The sequence below is a fragment of the Bos mutus genome, chromosome 11 (assembly GCF_027580195.1).
Source record: "Bos mutus isolate GX-2022 chromosome 11, NWIPB_WYAK_1.1, whole genome shotgun sequence".
NCBI lineage: Eukaryota > Metazoa > Chordata > Mammalia > Artiodactyla > Bovidae > Bos > Bos mutus.
The window spans coordinates 88,442,154-88,459,168 of record NC_091627.1 but is presented as its reverse complement, the minus strand read 5'-3'; positions in this window follow the sequence as shown (position 1 = coordinate 88,459,168).

The window sequence follows — 17,015 nt, the reverse complement described above, 5'->3', positions numbered from 1 at the left end:
ATTGTCCTAGTGATAAGAAGAGTAATAATTTTTTCAGTGGCTATGGCCTTGGACAAAGAAGCATCTCTTTAGTAAATACAGACCCAACTGTGACAGTACCTCCAACAGCACAGCAGCAGGTGCAGACTAATATCCAGGGACTTGCCTAAGTGCCTATTTCGAGATCTCATCCCTTCTTTCTTTTGCTTTTCATCTCCCTCTGTGTTCTTTTCTGCACTTTATCCTTACTAACACTTTCGTAACTATTAATATTATACTATATTAAATTCTCTCCATTTCAAACACATTAATTTCCCTTTTCTTGATTGGAGTCATAAAAATCTGTTTTCTTAGGAAAGATTCATAGAAGTGAAATTCATAATTCAAAGGGTATAAAATTTAATGTGTTTTGAGGTTAAGACTTTCTAAAATTTTGTAAGTTCTAGATCTAGATCCATACACAATGTAAAGCATGAACATGCATAGGAGGAAATAAATATAAAGAAACAAAGACACATATATGGCAGAAAAAAAAAAAACAAAACCAACACTTCTCTTTTTCTTTCAGTCTTCACTACCCAGGATGATATTCAGAAAAAGTAACTTCTCAGCATATTTTTTGAATGAACAAATTCATAAATGCATGCCATCATTTAGTATACAAGAAATTACTGATAAGAGATGCAATAATTCCTCACAATCACAAAGAAAATTTTTTATAAATAAAGAGTTTGCTGTAATTGTCATGTGTTGAAAGAGTATATTAATATTACTGTGGTTTGATTGTATGCATTCAAAAGATAGGCACAGTTAAGAAAATGACTGTTATTTTGCATCATGCAAGATCATGCAACTCTGGCCTCTGAAAATAAAGCTTCTAAATTGAAAATTCATAGAATACACAATTATGAAAAAAAGTAAAGTTGACAGGGAAGACTTTAAACAAATACTATGTAAGTATAGAGAATTTATTCATCTACATAAAAGCTATAACTTATAAATATATAACAATTTATATAAAATGTACTACATGTGGCCTAGGAGCATATTGGCGCATTTAAATAATCACCACTTATTAAACAATGTTCAATGCTACCTGTAATGAAAAAATGAAATACACACCATAAAAAATGACAAAGGAGACATAGTACAAAAGTCACTGTTTAGCTACATGATGAAGACAAATTAGGAGATACAAATGTAGAGAAAAGATATATGGATACAGGGTGGGAGAAAGGATGGTAGGATGAATTGAGAGAGTAGAATTGACATGTATACACTGCTGCTGCTGCTAAATCACTTCAGCCGTGTCCGACTCTGTGCGACCCCATAGACGGCAGCCCACCAGGCTCCCCCGTCCCTGGGATTCTCCAGGCAAGAACACTGGAGTGGGTTGCCATTTCCTTCTCCAATGCATGAAAGTGAAAAGTGAAAGTGAAGTCGCTCAGTCATGTCTGACTCCTAGCGACCCCATGGACTGCAGCCTTCCAGGCTCCTCCATCCATGGGATATTTCAGGCAAGAGTACTGGAGTGGGGTGCCATTGCCTTCTCTATGTATACACTACCATATGTAAAATAGATAGCTGGTGGGAATCTTCTGTATACCACAGGGAGCTCAGTTCCATGCTCTGTGATGGCCTAGAGGGGTGGGATGGGGTATGTGGGAGGCAGGCTCAAGAGAGAGGGGATATATGTATACATACAGCTGATTTACTTTGTTGTACAGCAGAAACTAACACAATATTGTAAAGCAATTGTATTCTAATTAAAATAATTAAAATTTAAAAAACAACTTAGTATATAACTTGGTATAATACATATTACCTGATGATCAACAGCTTATTTTGAAAAGACAGTGAAAGAATATCATTGTCTCTCTGAAGCAGAAATAATCACAAGAAACTGACATTAACTGGAAATCCTGAGGAACAAGTATTTTGGGGTACAAATACATAAAATGTTTTATTCCATATATAACCAGAAAATTTGACTTTTTCATTGTCAAGATCTTCTTCACTCATAGATTAAGGATAAAAAGGATATAGAATAGTTTAATTTTTGAACTTGTGACTGTTTAATATTGTTCTTCTATGGAAGTAACCATGCTATTAGACAAAGAAACATAAACTATTAAGCCTGAGCATTTGTGAACATGGGCAAGGACTGACATGAAATAAAACAACAAAATTATGCTGACAAGCATCAAATCATGAAACCATTTTGGGGGCTTTATGATAAATAATACACAACTCTTGTGATTGACAGAAATTAAGATTGCTTTCTAGCAGGCTGACCTAGAATACCTGGATCAGCTGCTGGAAAAGAAATAGGAATTAAAACCTATCTAGCTGCTCTGATGTTCTGTGCAGATGCTTAGATTTTCATAACTTTTCCACAAGACACTGACAACTACTAGAATCTAACAGGAGTGTGAAAGAAGTTCTCCTCAAATTTTAGTGTGCTTATCAAATTATCTAGGATGCCCCATATCAAAGCCTCAGCAACAGGGATTCTGATTTAGCAATTCATGAAGAGGGTACAGAAATCTGTGTTAACAAACACTCCAGCTCGGTTAGATGGGGAATCCAGAAGGCTTCTTAGAGAAATTACGTGTGACATTTATCAGACCTCCAAGTCTTCCTGTCTTCTTTTGTCACTATTAGGATGTCAGGGAATGTGAGGGCTCCATACTACCTGAGCATTTAGTTGTATTAGGTGCAGAGGATAATGCGAGATTGACTCTGCTTCTGTTCTTATCAACAAAGACCTCAACTGCAAGTCTAAATGATCACCAGAAGGAAAAACAGCTTCCTTCATTCCTCCTGATACATGAGGCAATACTCTCTCAAGAGAAAAAGTATTGGACTTAAACAAGGAGGACCAGAGGCACTGGTTGAAAATTCAACCTAAAAGAGAATTTCCATGAGCAAGACAATTCCATGGCTCAGCTTCTAGGTGTGAGGAAAGAAATTCATGCACACAAAGTGTGCTCTGAAAGTATGCACAATATACTAATAGGAAATTGACAGAGTAATGTCAAAAGTTGATGGAACAGACCTCTCCGAAACTTCCTCCTCATACTAAGATGTATGCTCCACAGCTAACAGGACTTCTAAGCCTGAGTTCAGGACTGGAAATTTTCTGACACCTTCTAAAGGCTGTGCAACCAGTCACAGGGGATCTTGGTAAGAAGAAAAGAAATATACCCTAATCTTATTGGATAAAGAAAGCTCTAGCATTTATAAGCCATTAAGCCTTCATCACAACTCTGCCTGAAGGGGATAATAGAGCTGTTTTCCAGTCAACGGTACTTTTGTATCATCTGTGCAATTTTGGAGTTATAAGCAGTTCAAGTTATTTTTTCTTAATATCTCTTTATGCTATTATGATGTAGTTATCATGAAAATTGGGAATTAGGTGCCAGGGTATGAAAATGCTATATATGTGCACATTAAAGTGCTGCCTTATAGCAGAAAGGAAAAACAATTTCCACAAGTGTGCTGACAAATGAAAATTTTACAGAAGACATCTCTCAGAAGTCATCTGCTTTTAAGTTTACTATATGAAGAAAATAGACCATGTGCTCCTGAAGAAAAGAATTGCAACAATGAAAACAGTCAAAGAACAAAAATCTAGTCTTTATTCTTAGTCCAATTCACAGGCCAGTGCATATTCTCCAGGTTCTCTATCCTATGTGCAAAAAAAAGACAACCTAAAATATTTTGACCGGAAATGTTATATTATTCTCCAGTAAGGCACTCTTCCTTAAGCCAATTAAAGAAAGTCATTTGATAACTAAATATCTAAATAGTATTCAAGGCTTTGCAAAATATGAATGCATGCAGATCCTTGAGTTTGTAGGAGTATGCTAATGACCGACACTTCCAGTCTGAAATAGCTCAGCAATCTTTCCATCTATGTGATTTCAAACAGCTTCTCATTTTTTTTATCTCATAGCTAACAGCTTTGGTTTATCTAGATGTAATTATTACTAACTCTAGAAAATTTTCTATAAAATTTCTAAAACTAAAACCAGACATATAATTTATAATGCATATTTAATGGCTGTTTGGAGGAAATAGAACAGCTTCAGTGCAATTTTATGTCTCTATCATAATCACTAAGAAAGCCCAGTAATAACACTTTGTAGTAAAATCTGCATAAATCATTTTCAATGTTCCATATTTACTTTGTCACACCTATAATTCATTTTTTCTGATATAACATGTTAAGTGAAAAATTCATTTGTTCAGACTTTTATTAAAATAAACATTTACTGAGAACCAACTCTCTTTTGGATATTGTGCAGTGGTAAAAAAAAAATATGCCTGCCCATTTCAGAAGACACAAGAGATACAGGTTTGATCCCTGGGTCGGGAAGATCCCCTGGAGTAGGAAAACGCAACCACTCCAGTCTCCTTGCCTGGAAAATTCCATAGATAGAGGAGCCTGGCAGGCTACAGTCCATGAGGTTACAAAGAGTTGGACATGACTGAGTGAGCACAGGACACACAACTCCTTTCTGGGCATTATATTTAAAATATCATTGTAAAGTGTTGCTTCAAGGTTCTATCTCCTTTTTGGACTTCCTTACCACTCTAAAGAATCACACAGGCTGTAGAGAGAATCAATCTTCACTTGCTCAGCACAACATTTTATTCAATGCAGTAACTGCGACAGCTGAATAAAATTAGTGCGGCAGTGTAGATAGATCACTACATGATTTATTAATTTATCTGACCTTATCAGAGTCAGTATTAGAAACACTGGCTTTAGAGAACTTCAAACTTTCAAATAAATATAATCATGCCAACAAAGAAGGACTGTTTTCCAGTAAATTATCCACTTACAAACTATGGCTTAATTTTATTCCTGTTTACTTTACCCAGTGTTCTGTATGGTAGTCTCTTAAAAAAAGGTTGACCAACCCTGTAATCAGGCTGCTCCATAACTAATTAAAGTTTGTAAAGCTGTAGAACTAAAACCCAAAAAAGATGTTCTTTTCATTATAGGGGACTGGCATGAAAAAGTACGAAGTCAAGAAACACCTGGAGTAACAGGCAAATTTGGCCTTGGAATACAGTATGAAGCAGGGCAAAGATTAATAGTTTTGCCAGGAGAACAATTGGTCATAGCAAACACTCTCTTCCAACAACAGAAGAGAAGACTCTACACATGGACATCACCAGCGGGTCAACACCGAAATCATATTGATTATATTCTTTGCAGCCAAAGATGGAGAAGCTCTATACAGTCAGCAAAAACAAGATTGGGAGCTGATTGTGGCTCAGATCATGAACTCCTTATTGCCAAATTCAGACTTAAAGTAGGGAAAACCACTAGATCATTCAGATTAGATCAGATCAGATCAGTCGCTCAGTCGTGTCCGACTCTTTGGGACCCCATGAATCGCAGCATGCCAGGCCTCCCTGTCCATCACCAACTCCCGGAGTTCACTCAGACTCACGCCCATTGAGTCAGTGATGCCATCCAGCCATCTCATCCTCTATCATCCCCTTCTCCTCTTGCCCCCAATCCCTCCCAGCATCAGAGTCTTTTCCAATGAGTCAATTCTTCGCATGAGGTGGCCAAAGTACTGGAGTTTCAGCTTTAACATCATTCCTTCCAAAGAAATCCCAGGGCTGATCTCCTTTAGAATGGACTGGTTGGATCTCCTTGCAGTCCAAGGGACTCTCAAGAGTCTTTTCCAACACCACAGTTCAAAAGCATCAATTCTTCGGCGCTCAGCCTTCTTCACAGTCCAACTCTCACATCCATATATGACCACTGGAAAAACCATAGCCTTGACTAGACGAACCTTTGTTGGCAAAGTAATGTCTCTGCTTTTGAATATGCTATCTAGGTTGGTCATAAGTTTCCTTCCAACGAGTAAGCATCTTTTAATTTCATGGCCGCAGTCACCATTTGCAGTGATTTTGGAGCCCAGAAAAATAAAGTCTGACACTGTTTCCACTGTTTCCCCATCTATTTCCCATGAAGTGATTGGGCCGGATGCCATGATCTTCGTTTTCTGAATGCTGTGTTTTAAGCCAACTTTTTCACTCTCCACTTTCACTTTCATCCATAGGCTTTTGAGTTCCTCTTCACTTTCTGCCATAAGGGTGGTGTCATCTGCATATCTGAGGTTATTGATATTTCTCCTGGCAATCTTGATTCCAGTTTGTGTTTCTTCCAGTCCAGAATTTCTCATGATGTACTCTGCATATAAGTTAAATAAACAGGGTGACAATATGCAGCTTTGACGTACTCCTTTTCCTATTGGAACCAGTCTGTTGTTCCATGTCCAGTTCTAACTGTTGCTTCCTGACCTGCATACAAATTTCTCAAGAGGCAAGTCAGGTGGTCTGGTATGCCCATTTCTTTCAGAATTTTCCACAGTTTATTGTGATCCACAAAGTCAAAGGCTTTGGCATAGTCAATAAAGCAGAAATACATGTTTTTCCGGAACTCTCTGGCTTTTTCCATGATCCAGCAGATGTTGGCAATTTGATCTCTGGTTCCTCTGCCTTTTCTAAAACCAGCTTGAACATCAGGAAGTTCACAGTTCACATATCGCTGAAGCCTGGCTTGGAGAATTTTGAGCATTACTTTACTAGTGTGTGAGATGAGTGCAATTGTGCAGTAGTTTGAGGATTCTTTGGCATTGCCTTTCTTTGGGATTGGAATGAAAACTGACCTTTTCCAGTTCTGTGGCCACTGCTGAGTTTTCCAAATTTGCTGGCATATTGAGTGCAGCACTTTCACAGCAAGACCATTCAGGTATGACCTAAATCAAATCCCTATGATTATACAGTGGAAGTGAGAAATAGATTTAAGGGACTAGATCTGATAGATAGAGTGCCTAATGAACTACAGACAGAGGTTCATGACATTGTACAGGAGACAGGGATCAAGATTACCCCCATGGAAAAGAAATGCAAAAAAGGAAAAAGACTGTCTGAGGAGGCCTTACAAATAGCTATGAAAAGAAGAGAAGTGAAAACAAAAGAGAAAAGGAAAGATATAAGCATCTGAATGCAGAGTTCCAAAGAATAGCAAGGAGAGATAATAAAGCCTTCCTCAGTGATCAATGCAAAGAAATAGAGGAAAACAACAGAATGGGAAAGACTAGAGATCTCTTCAAGAAAATCAGAGATACCAGGGGAACATTTCATGCAAAGATGGGCTCAATAAAGGACAGAAATGGTATGGACCTAACAGAAGCAGAAGATATTAAGAAGAGATGGCAAGAATACACAGAAGAACTGTACAAAAAAGATCTTCACGACCCATATAATCATGATGGTGTGATCACTCAACTAGAGCCAGGCATCCTGGAATGTGAAGTCAAATGGGCCTTAGAAAGCATCACTACAAATAAAGCTAGGTAGGTGATGGAATTCCAGTTGAGCTATTTCAAATCCTGAAAGATGATGCTGTGAAAGTGCTGCACTCAATATGCCAGCAAATTTGGAAAACTCAGCAGTGGCCACAGGACTGGAAAAGGTCAGTTTTCATTCCAATCCCAAAGAAAGGCAATGCCAAAGAATTCTCAAACTACCGCACGATTGCACTCATCTCACACACTAGTAAAGTAATGCTCAAAATTCTCCAAGTCAGGCTTCAGCAATACGTGAACCGTGAACTTCCTTTTGTTCAAGCTGGTTTTAGAAAAGGCAGAGGAACCAGAGATCAAATTGCCAACATCTGCTGGATCATCAAAAAATGCAAGAGAGTTCCAGAAAACATGTATTTCTGCTTTATTGACTATGCCAAAGCCTTTGACTTTGTGGATCACAATAAACTGTGGAAAATTCTGAAAGAAATGAGCATACCAGACCACCTCACCTGCCTCTTGAGAAACCTATATTCAGGTCAGGAAGCAACAGTTGGAACTGGACATGGAACAACAGACTGGTTCCAAATAGGAAAAGGAGTACGTCAAAGCTGTATATTGTCACCCTATTTATTTAACTTATATGCAGAAAACATCATGAGAAATGCTGGGCTGGAAGAAGCACAAGCTGGAATCAAGATTGCTGGGAGAAATATCAGTAATCTCAGATATGCAGATGACACCACCCTTATGGCAGAAAGTGAAGAGGAACTCAAAAGCCTCTTGATGAAAGTGAAAGAGGAGAGTGAAAAATTTGGCTTAAAGCTCAACATTCAGATAACGAAGATCATGGCATCCGGCCCAATCACTTCATGGGAAATAGATGGGGAAACAGTATCAGACTTTGTTTTTTTGGGAGCCTAAATCACTGCAGATGGTGATTGCAACCATGAAATTAAAAGACGCTTACTCCTTGGAAGGAAACTTATGACCAACCTAGATAGCATATTCAAAAGCAGAGACATTACTTTGTCAACAAAGGTCTGTCTAGTCAAGGCTATGGTTTTTCCAGTGGTCATGTATGGATGTGAGAGTTGGACTGTGAAGAAAGCTGAGCACTGAAGAATTGATGCTTTTGAAGTGTGGTGTTGGAGAAGACTCTTGAGAGTCCAACCAGTCCATCCTAAAGGAGATCAGTCCTGGGTGTTCATTGGAAGGACTGATGCTGAAGCTGAAACTCCAGTAGTTTGGCCACTTCATACAAAGAGTTGACTAATTGGAAAAGACCCTGATGCTGGGAGGGATTAGGGGCAGGAGAATAAGGGGACAACAGAGGATGAGATGGCTGGATGGCATCACTGACTTGATGGACATGAGTTTGGGTTAACTCCTGGAGTTGGTGATGGACAGGGAGGCTTGGCGTACTGTGTCATGGGGTCGCAAAGAGGCAGACACGACTGAGAGACTGAACTGAACTGAATGTTCCCTATGGTATTACAATATCTTACTTTGAAAGAGACTCGGTAACTTCTGTTACCTCTGTACCTATTGAACTTAGATGGTGCTCCTTGGTGCTTTGCCCACATGGTGTGGGCATACCATTTTACTTCTTAAAGTTGAAACTATTCAAATGGCAAGATGTTTTATAAAGATCCCAAGTTGTGTTACACTGGAAGTATTTATTCACTTTCCTTAGACTTTCCAAATTACTTTTGATGAAGGCAGTGTCAAAACTTGTTTATAAACTATAATATGAACTTTAACCTAACAATGTAATTTTTGAATTGTATCATTAGCTTCTCCTCACAATAGTTGAAGACAGACTCTAGGTATACTAGTTAATTTTTCTCATGACTGTGAGTAATCATAATCAATGAGTAGTATACATCAAATATTCTTTTTCCTCTTTAAATTGTGACACTGCCAAGACAAAAAGATTCTAAAATAAGCCTGTGGTTCCCTCCAGTTCTATAGGTCTTCTGAACTGATGACAAAAGTTTTTTAAATCAGTTGATTAACTGAAGACACTTAAAGAGATTACTCTCTTCTTAAGAGGAATTTTTCAGTTTTGGTGATCCCCACAGCGAAAGTGACCAAATGTCGCCAGCTTAGATTTATGCTCCAGATGTCATGCTCTCATCTTTATTTTAATACATTATGAAACAGCAAAGATCATAGAGTGATAGAATTGTTTAGCATTTATTTTGCTGGTGTGTGTGTCTTTGTGTCTGTGTAGTATGCTTTATGCGAGACTTGTTGATTTTTCCCCAGTAGAGTGGGATAAGAAATATATTCTATTTCATATTCATCTTAAAATTAATACTTTTGACTTGAAAAGTATTCTAGTGTACTAGTATTCTAGTATTCATTGTTTTCCAAACTCTTTGCATTCTTTTTTATTCATCAAGATCATGTTAGTAACTTTATTTCCTCTGTATCAGAGTGTTTTTCCAATTTTAATGTACATTTTAATATTTTCTGCTGCTGAGTTCACTGATGTGATAGCTCTGATAAATCACATCTAAGTAGGACAGGTGTTGCTAACAGACAGATCACAAAAGCTATGTGCCTTTTAATGAATCCAATATTTCTAATTTGCTTTTCCATCAAGAATACATTTGCTTTCTACATTCTTCAGAGTAGAACCCTCAATCATCTGTCATCATGTGTTCCTCGGATGACATTTCTGAAGTGATAAAAGTACAATTTTAAATAGGAAAAAGAATCTTAACAACTACTTTTAGCTAAAAATCTGTCAAGTAGATTTTGAATAGTTGCATGGATGTAGCATTATTCGTTCCAGGAGAATGAGAGAAAAATAACATAATTCATCTAGGCTGTGTATCATGTCTCTTTAAGGTGGACAGTGAATCAGTCATAATGTGTTTCACTTAACTGAGGTAATTAAAGAGGACATGCGCCTTTTATCCCATCCTATATTGGAGTTTTATTAAAAAAAAAAAAAAAACACTTCAGTATATATTATCATTTTAATTCTCACAGTACCCCTCAGATAAACAGTATTACACCTCTTTTAAAAATAATGAAACTGAAATTCAAAGATGTGTTAAGAGGTTTACTCAGGTTTATACAGTTAGAACCAGCAGAGTTAGAAGCTAAGCTAAAGATGTTCGACTTGGAATTCAGTTGCCATTTACACCAGTCTAAGAAATGGCACTCAGTTGTGGATGTGCCACCCTGCTTATTTAATTTATATGCAGAGTACATCATGAGAAATGCTGGACTGGATGAAGCACAAGCTGAATTCAAGATTGCTGGGACAAATATCAATAACCTCAGATATGCAGATGACACCACACTTATGGCAAACAGAGAAGAACTAAAGAGCCTCTTGATGAAAGTGAAAGAGGAGAGTGAAAAAGCTGGCTTGAAACTCAGATGAGATTTTGGATTAGAGCAATGGTAGCTGAGAGAGAGGTGAAGCTGATGAATATATTTGATGGCAAAATCAACCGGAATTTATAGTTCAGTGGTGAAGGAGATTTACAGTCTGATACACAATATACAAAAATAAGCAAGTTTGGCAGGACTTATGTATCAGTTCAGTTCAGTTGCTCATTGTGTCCAACTCTTTGTGACCCCATAGGCTACAGCACGCCAGGCCTCCTTGTCCATCATCAACTCCTAGATATTACTCAAACTCATGTCCATCAAGTCGGTGATGCCACCCAACCATGTCATCCTCTGTTGTCCCCTTCTCCTCCTGCCTTCAATCTTGCCCAGCATCAGGGTCTTTTCAAATGAGTCAGCTCCTCACATCAGGTGTCCAAAGTATTGGAGCTTCAGCTTCAGCATCAGTCCTTCCAATGAATATTCAAGACTGATTTCCTTTATGATGGACTGGTTGGATCTCCTTGCAGTCCAAGGGACTCTCAAGTGTCTTCTCTGACACCACAATTCAAAAGCATCAATTCTTAAGCACCTAGCTTTCTTTACAGTTCAACCCTTACATCCATACGTGACTACTGGAAAAACCATAGCTTTGACTAGATGGACCTTTGTTGTCAAAGTAATGTCTCTGCTTTTTCATATGCTGTCTAGATTGGTCATATCTTTTCTTCCAAGGAGCAAGCATTTTTTAATTTCATGGCAGCTGTCACCATCTGCAGTGATTTTGAGCCCCCCAAAATAAAATCTCACTGTTTCCATTGTTTCCCCTTATGAATAAGGTGCGGCTAAGGAGTTGAGGTGACTTTCTATTTTATCCTATTTAATTTTCACGTATACATGTATCACTTCAGAATAAAATTAAAAGTCAGTCACTGAAAAACTCAAAAAAAAAAAAAAAAGAAAGAAAAAGAAAACTAAGATCATGGCATCTAGTCCCATCACTTCAAATAGATGGGGAAACAATGGAAAAAGTGACAGACTTTTGATCAACCTAGACAGCATATTAAAAAACAGAGACATTACTTTGCGGACAAAGGTCTGTCTAGTCAATGCTATGGTTTCTCTAGTAATCATGTATGGATGTGAGAGTTGGACTATAAATAAAGTTGAGTACCGAAGAATTGATGCTTTTGAACTGTGGTGTTGGAGAAGATTCTTGAGAGTCCCTTGGATGCAAGGAAATCCAACCAGTCCATCCTAAAGAAATCAGTCCTGAATACTCATTAGAAGGACTGATGCTGAAGCTGAAACTCCAATACTTTGGCCACCTGATGCAAAGAGCTGACTCATTTGAAAAAGACCCTGACGCTGGGAAAGATTGAAGGTGGGAGGAAAAGGTGACAACAGAGGATGAGATGATTGGATGGCATCCACGACTCAAAGGACATGAGTTTGAGTAGGCTCTGGAAGTTGGTGATGGACAGGGAAGCCTGGCATGCTGCGGTCCATGGGGTCGCAAAGAGGTGGACACGACTGAACGACTGAACTGACTGTAGATGTGTCTTGTAGTGAAAGTATAACCTGATGTTGTTAAGAATAATACTGGATAGGAACATGAAATATTATGTCCATGAATCAAGGTAAACTGGACTTGGTCAATCAGGAGATGAAATGATTAAATACTGTCATCTTAGGAATCAGTGAACTAAAATGGACAGGAATGGGTGAATTTAATTCAGATGACCATTGTATCTATTACTATGGGCAAGAAACCCTTCAAAGAAAAGGAGTAGCCCTCATAGTCAGCAAAGAGTCTGAAACACAGTACCTGGATGCAATCTCAAGAATGACAGAATGATCTTGGTTTGCTTCCAAGGCAAAATATTCAAAATCACAGTAATTCGAGTCTGTGCTCCAACCACTGATGCTGAAGAGGCTGATATTAAGTGGTTCTATATAGACCAATAATGCTTTCTAGAGCTAACACCAAAAAAAAAAAAAAAAATGTCTTTTTCATCATAGGGGATTGGAATGCAAAAAATAGGAAGTCAAGAGATACTCAGAATAACAAGCAAAGGCTAACAGAGTTTTGTCAAGAGATGATGCTTGTCACAGCCAACACCCTTTTCCAAGAACACAAGAGAAGACTCTACACATGGTTATCACCAGATGGTCAACACCAAAATCAGATTGATTATATTCTTTGCAGTCAAGATGGAGAAGCTCTATACAGCCAGAAAAAGCAAGACCTGGAGCTAACTATGGCTCAGATCATGAACTCCTTATCACAAAATTCAGGCTTATATTGAAGAAAGTAGGGTAAAAATCTCTAGGCCATGCAGATGTGACCTAAGTGAAATCCCTTATGATTATACAGTGGGGGTGATGAATAGATTCAAGGGATTAGATCTGGGAGACAGAGTGCCTGAAGAACTATTTACAGAGGTTCATAACACTGTACAGAGGCAGTGACCAAAATCATCCCAAAGAAAAAGAAATATAAGAAGGGAAAGTGGTTGCCTGAGAAGACTTTACAAATAGATGAGGAAAGAAGAGAAGCAAAAGGCAAGAGAAAAAGAGAAAGATATACCCAACTGAAAGTAGAATTCCTGATAATAGCAAGGAGAGGTAAGAAGACCTTAATAAATGAACAAGACAAATAATAGAGGAAAACAATAGAAGGGGAAAGACTAGAGGTCTCTTCAAGAAAATTAGAAATATCCAGGGATCATGTCATGCAACAATGGGCACAATAATGGACAGAAATAGTAAGAACCTAACTGAATCAGAAGAGAATAAGAAGAAGTGGTGAGAAGACATAGGAGAACTGTGCAAAAAGGGTCCTAATGACCAGATAACCACAATGGTGTGATCACTCACCTAGAGCCAAATATCCTAGAGTGTGAAGTCAAGTGGACCTTAAGAAGCATAACTACAAACAAAGCTAGTGGAGGTGAAAGAATTTCAGCTAAGCTATTTCAAATCCTAAGATGATGATGTGAAGTTGCTGCACATAATATGTGAGCAAATTTGGTTAATCAGCAGTAGCCACGGGACTGGAAAGGGTCAGATTTGATTCCAATCCCAAAGAAAGGCAAAGCAAAGAATGTTCTTACTACCACACAATTGCACTCATTTCACATGCTAGCAAGGTGATGCTCAAAATCCTTCAAGAAGGCTTCAGCAGCATGTGAATCAAGAACTTCCAGATGTACAAGCTGGGTTTTGAAGAGGCAGACGAATAGGAGAGCAATTTCCAAGATTCACTGGATCATGAATAAAGCAAGGGAGTTCCATAAAAACATATTTCTGTTTCACTGACTGTTCTAAAGACATAGGCTGTGTGGATCACAACAAACTGTGAACAATTCTTAGATGGGAGGACCAGACCACCAAACCTGTCTTTTGAGAAACCTATAAGCTGGTCAAGAAACAACAGCTTGGATCATACATGGATCAATGGGTTAGTTCAAAATTGGGAAAGGAGTACATCAAGGCTGCATATCATCATCCTGCTTATTTAACTTATATGCAGAGTACATCATGTGAGATGCTGGGCTGGATGAAGCACAAGCTAGAATCAAGACTGTCAGGAGAAATATCAACAACCTAAGATATGCTCATGATTCCATCTAATGGCACAACGCAAAGGAACTAAGCTAAGCTAAGCTAAGCTAAGTCACTTCAGTCGTGTCCGACTCTGTGTGACCCCATAGATGGCGGCCTACCAGGCTGCCTCGTCCCTGGGATTCTCCAGGCAAGAACATTGGAGTGGGTTGCCATTTCCTTCTCCAATGCATGAAAGTGAAAAATGAAAGTGAAGTCGCTCAGTCATATCAAACTCTTAGCGACCCCATGGATTGCAGCCCACAAGGCTCCTCCGTCCATGGGATTTTCCAGGCAAGAGTACTGGAGTAGGGTGCCATTTCCTTCTCCAGAAAAGGAACAAAAGAGCCTCTTAATGAAAATGAAAGAGAAGAGTTAAAAAAAAATTGCTTGAAACTCAACATTAAAAATAAAACTGAGATCATGGCATCTTGTCCCATCACTTCACGACAAATACAAATGGAAAAGCAGAAGCAGTGAGAGATTTTATTTTCTTGGGCTCCAAAATCACTGCGATGGTGACTGCAGCCATCAAATTAAAAGGTGCTGGTTCCTTGGAAGGAAAGCTGTGACACACCTAGCCAATGTATTAAAAAAACAGAGACATCGTTTTGCCACCAAAATCCATCTAGTCAAAGCTATGATGTTTCAAGTAGTGCTTTACAGATGTGAGAGTTGGACCATAAAGAAGGCTGAGTGACAAAGAATTGATACTTTTAAATTATGGTTCTGGAGAAGACTCTTGAGAGTCCCTTGGACTGCAAGGAGATCAAACTAGTCAATCTTAAGGAAATCAACTCTGAGTATTTGTTAAAAGGACTGATGCTGAAACTGACACTTCAGTACTTTGGCCACCTGATGCGAGCAGCCAACTCATTGGAAAAGACCCTGATCCTTGGAAAAACTGAAGGCAAATGGAGAAGAGGACAATAGAGGATGAGATGGTTAGACAGTATCACAGACTCAATGGCAATGAATTAGAGCAAACTCCAGGAAATAGTGAAGGACAGAGTCTGGCATGCTACAGTCCATGGCATTGCGGAGTCACTCACGACTTAGGGACTGAAAAACAATCCTGAAAAGCCCTGAGTCCAAGGGGAAGTTAAATCAGTCACGGATCTTCACCCAACCTAAAACATTAATTTCAGTGAAGTATTCATAAAGTTCTATAAGAACATTATTCATTGATATTTAAGGAGCAGTATCATTAATTCAGGGGAATTAATAAATCTCCCAAAATAATGTATTGTCAACTTGACCATGAACATATTGAAAAAGGAAGAGAAATTTGAAAGAACCATATGTATACACCTGTAAAGTATCATATCTCCCAGAAGGAATTAGTAAAAAATTAATAAATACATGGATCTATACTTGCCATTCAGTTTCTGAAACAGACATAAATGATTTGGTAACATCACTTGGTATCAAATCTGATTGCTCCTGATAATCAGTAAAAGGAGTGTAAGTAATCAATATATTTTTAAATTTATAGCTTTTTCATTTGCACATGGTTAATAATCGCTTCAATTAAAACATAATTCTTGCTTCAAGGAATGAGTCTGAAAACAGATGGCATCATTGATAACAGTAAATATTGGTGAAAGTCCTTCAGAGAAATAAGTATTTTTCTTTAGGGAAATGAATATTTTCAGTTTTCTGATTTCATTAATGAGATGTTAAAAGTTGGAAGCCATGTATACATCTTCTTTATAAACAATGTTTTAAATGCAAATAGTGTTTCATAAACATTAACAATTTGACTAAATTCCTAAGATGCCTATTAATATGAGAAAATTTAGCATATGTAGAGAAAAGAATATAATTGCTACTATTATTAAATAAAAAAATAAAAGTTAAACCTAAGTTTAAAAGCATCATAAGAGACTACTATCAGCAACTATATGCCAATAAAATGGACAATGTGGAAGAAATGGACAAATTATTAGAAAAGTACAACTTTCTAAAACTGGACCAGGAAGAAATAGATAATCTTAACAGACCCATCACAAGCATGGAAATTGAAACTATAATCAGAAATCTTCCAGCAAACAAAAGCCCAGGAACAGAAGGCTGAATAGCTGAATTCTACCAAAAATTTAGAGAAGAGCTAACACCTATCCTACTCAAACTCTTCCAGAAAATTGCAGAGGAAGGTAAACTTCCAAACTCATTCTATGAGGCCGCCATCACTCTAATTTTAAAACCAGACAAAGATGCCACAAAAAAAGAAAACTACAGGCCAATATCACTGATGAACATAGATGCAAAAATCCTTAACAAAATTCTACCAAATAGAATCCAACAACATATTAAAAAAAATCATACATTGTGAACAAGTGGGCTTTATCCCAGGGATGCAAGGATTCTTCAATATCCACAAATCAATCTATGTAACACACCACATTAACAAATTGAAAGATAAAAACCATATGATTATCTCAATAGATGCAGAGAAAGCCTTTGACAAATTTCAACATTCATTTATGATTAAAAAAAAAAAAAAACCCTCCAGAAATCAGGAATAGAAGGAACATACCTCAGCATAATAAAAGCCATATATGACAAGCCCACAGCAAACATTATCCTCAATGGTGAAAAATTGAAAGCATTTCCCCTAAAGTCAGGAACAAGACAAGGGTGCCCACTCTCACCACTACTATTCAACATAGTTTTGGCAACAGCAATCAGAGCAGAAAAAGAAATAAAAGTAATCCAGATTGGAAAAGAATAAAACTCTCA